Genomic DNA, 4,331 nt, shown 5'->3' with positions numbered 1-4,331 from the left:
CTACAGGGCTTTGCTAGCAGTTACACACTGGTAGCTTGCACTTCTGACTAGTACTCAGCACCACACAGGCTGAACTTGCCTGTACAGTGATTATAAGTGGTTTGTGAAGAAGCCTCTTAAACCTACTGTAGCAGAACTTGTATGTATCAGTGAATGCCACACAATGATGACTACAAGACAAAGTTTAAGAGTTCAGGATGTGCACATCTGCCAGTCAAACCCCGGTTGGGGATGGATCTAATTGAAGTCTTGGACTTCATCCCCACTCTTTTAAAGATTCAAAGAGTTTTTTGTACTGTCTCTACTGGTTTGATATTTTTATTATTATCTTCTATGTAGAAAGCAAATATGGTGCTTGGAAATCTTATACAGGAGCTCTGATTTTTCATTTTTGCAGATACTTATAGTCTTGCATCTAAAAAAAATAGGTTGTAAGCATACAACATATATTATGTCTTAACTGTTTTTCTAGCTACAAGTCTTGAGCTACCTTACTCTACCCTTGGAGGTGTCAAAAGCAGCTTAAAACCTCGAGGTCTGCAGCATAGCATGGTAAAAGATATATGGGATGAACTGCTGGCCTCACTGAAGTCAATGGCAGAACTCTCATATATAGCATGATTACTGACTCTAGAAACAGATTTGCATGTCTACCTGTTTCCTAGACTAGCTATCTAGGTTCTTTGGTGTTTGAGTGCCTAGAGAAAGAGACTAGACAGCAGTGATGACCTCAATCAGTGGGACCCTTCCCCAAGGGTGCTGGAGAAAACTGCTTTGGTGACTCTCTACAGGGGGATGCTAATGTGGGTGTTTGGGGGGCCATGGAGTGTGGACTGTCTCACAGAGTGGATCAACATGGCCACAGACATTCTGGACGGGATATATATATAACTTCTTCTCTTCTCTTCTTCTCTTCTTCTCTTCTTCTCTTATCCATTTTCCAGTTCAGGGGTGAGGAATCGGGTCTCCTCTTTGACCTCCTCTATAGGGCAATGCTCCTTTACTTGGACTTATAAGCATGTTCCAAATTGGTCCCTAAGAAAATTGTCCCTCCGCTAAGGCTCTGATATCTGAGTAAAGCCACTCCAGAATAAGATACACAAGATTTTGTGTGAACCTTTGCTCATTTTTAATACCAAAGTTGAACTAAGCCCTTTTCAGAGGTTCTAAGATCTTTAGATACGGAAAGTTATTTTGCTTCTGGTTTCCATCCAGAACTACAGGGCACTTTTACAGTGTCACCGATGAGAAGGGGAAGGGCCAGGAATCTTGTGAGAAAGCAGATTAGCATGAAGGTTCTAGTCCAGTCTGGCAAACTCAAGAGGTTCACTTTGTTCAGATCAGCTCTGGAGAATCAGAGATTCCAAAACTATCAAGTCAAACCTAAATATCCAAACCTAATGGATATTCTGAATGGAGTTTGAAGTCCTGATCACACTTTGCTGCACCCTTTATACAAATAAAATGCAAATATCCAAACAGAATTCTGCACAGTTAGAAAATGTCCCTCAGGTAGTAGGTTTTGTAGAATCTTCACTAATGTCCCCCACTCATGCCCTTGTTGTCCATATTTGGCTCAATAAGTCATTTTTCTTTTGTAATTAGCATGCTAAGAAACATCTGTCTAAAATAAATTAGGTAAATATTCAGGTGTGTTTAATTGCTGCTGATGTAATAAATTAGTCATTTTCAAAATCTTCACATTTGCTATTTTTTTAGTCTATTAAAATAATCACCATAGCTTGTTGTATAATGTTCTTTTTAAAGCAGCTAATCCTTTTCACACAAGCGGTGGCTGCATGTCACTGATGGTCAAAGTATATAAGCCCACCTGCTCTCTTTTATGGGAATAATCCGTGTCCGGAAGTGAAAATGCTGTGACTGTTCATTCATAAAATTTCCTTCCAATTCTTCCATTGGGGCAGTTGGAGGTAGGTTCCAACACCCAGAGATTTAGCCATGGATGGATCCCTTGTCATCTTCTAGAGGCATATTCCCTTGCCTCTAACTCAATGTGCCCCACGCCAGCTCCTTACTTCCTCTGGAGAACATTGCTTCTGCAAGGTATCACATTGTAGAGACTGAAGTCACTTGAACTGGCTGTGGTGGTTTTGTCTTGTTTTTGTGAGGATAGTCTGGTGGAGACCTGCCACCCTCAGTTCTTCATACTCCATGTGCTTCATGCTCCAAGCCCATGCACCTTGAGCCCATGGAGTTCTCCTGAGTAAGGTGAAGGGGCATGTCACAGAATGAGCAATTCCATGCCCCCTGAGCTGTCCTTGGTATGTATAGGCTTCTCTCTGTGTCCACATATGGAGGGGAGCTTGGGGGCCAGAGTTGGTACAGTCACTATAAAGCCTTTTGGGCTGCCTTTAGATGAAAGGTACTATATAACTGAGGGCTTGTCTACATTACCCACTGGATGACTTGATAAATCAACCGCCGAGCACTCTCCCATCAACTCCGGTACTCCACCAGAAGACACCATGGTGAGTAGATCTAAGTACGTCAACTGCAGTTATGTTATTCACGTAGCTGAAGTTGCATAACTTAGAGTGACACCCTGCTCCCTAGTGCAGACCAGGCCTAAGAGACCATGCAGAAGGAATACCACTGAACATGCTCAACTGTTTAGTTTTTCTGCTTTTTAGGAAGCTTGTGCCTCTCTTTTGCAATGCAATTGTTATGCCTTCGGTTCTCTCTTTGCTGGGTCTATACAGTGATCATCCATAAAGTGCACTTTGCTGTCGGCAGAGATAGGATGCCATTTTGTGTTCAGTTCAATGCAGACCGTTCCTAGAAAAGAATTGAACACACTTTGCTCTCTCACAATTAATTTTTTCTCTTTTTTGTTTTGTTATTACCTATATCCAAAATAAAGGCTGATTCTGACTGAAAATACAGTGCCCAATCCTGAAGCCAAACTTTGTCTGAGTGAGGACTGAGTAAGCCAGTGTATTCTCGTTGCTGACTATTGGCTTGTCGGTTCCTGCGTGCCTTATTATAACTTGATCTTTTCCGTTAAAATGTTTCAGAATTCTCTCTCCATTCTGAAACCCATTAAAGTTTTCACAGCATCAGCTGCCTGAGCCTGACAGCTCTTCCCTTTCCAAACGAGAAAGAAACTGCACCTACTCAGGGAAACTAATGATATTGAAAATCTGTCGAAAGGGGGAGCGGAGGAGAGAGGATTAAGGGCAAATCCTGGTTTGAATCCATCCTTTTGTTTTATGATCAACATAGCCTCTGTCTGATGTATCAACAAAAAATAAGGAATTGAAATCAAATGAGAAGGGCTGGAGATAATATCCGAATTGTCTGTAATGTTTCAGCAAAGCCACCATTTGGCTTTTGCCAGCAGAAGACTATGATTCCATCCCCCCATCCTTGCCAGTTACACGATACTACTTGGGAACATGTTATCAAAGACTAAGAATCAGGCCAATGGCTGCTGATGTTAAAAGGACATGACATGTGCACAAGGCAGGGCATAGGGGCTGGCTGCACATATTAAAGTCAAACACATCACAATCCGATTAGCAGAAATGGAGTGTGTGCGCTCTCTCTGTCCCCCCCCCCCAAGTAATACTTTGTGCTTTTTTATTGATTTATTTATTTTTGAAGGAAGTAATTCCCTTCCCAGGTTCTCGTGCACCCTTCCCCCCCCAAGCCCAGCCTTGCTTTCTCACTTCATGGAGCCACCTGAGAACAAGTATTCAAAGGGAATCTGGAATAAAAAAATTGGAAATATTGCAAATGCAAAGAGCTCTCTAATCTCTTCCTGACCTGTCCTGTACAACCGGAGATTTCTGCAAATCTAACACAAATGTATAAATCTTCAGAGCTGGAAGGGAAGTATAAAAGCAACACATGTTTTGGGAGAATTTAAGCTAAAGAGAAAAAATCTAATATATTTTATTGTTGTTATTTTATTTTATTTTTGTGCTGGCTTACTATTTTGAAGGAGACTTTTCTTTAAAGGATGCCTTTAATTTCGCACACTGCTACATCCCACTCAATATATTAGTTCACCATCAAGGATTTGATTTTATTATTAAGTTCTTTTGTATCTTTCTTCTAGTATTTCAGTGGGTGCAAGTGGAAAGAAAGCATATCAATGCCTATAGGGAGGAGAGATTTTCAGTTGCTGTTTCTTTAATGAATACAATTTTCATTAGAGCGTAAAGCAATTCATGGCTGCAGCATGATCTGTGTCTGTCCCTCACAATGGAGAAGAAGAATAGATTTTTGGAGATGAGGCTATATAATATTCTGTTGGGGTTCTTAGGCTGTGCCCATCACCATGATATCTGAAAGCTTTCCAGCTGTTT

This window comes from Mauremys reevesii, linkage group 10 (assembly GCF_016161935.1).
Source record: "Mauremys reevesii isolate NIE-2019 linkage group 10, ASM1616193v1, whole genome shotgun sequence".
NCBI classification, from domain to species: Eukaryota; Metazoa; Chordata; order Testudines; family Geoemydidae; genus Mauremys; species Mauremys reevesii.
The sequence above is the reverse complement of the archived record's forward strand: the minus strand, read 5'-3'. Positions refer to the sequence as shown.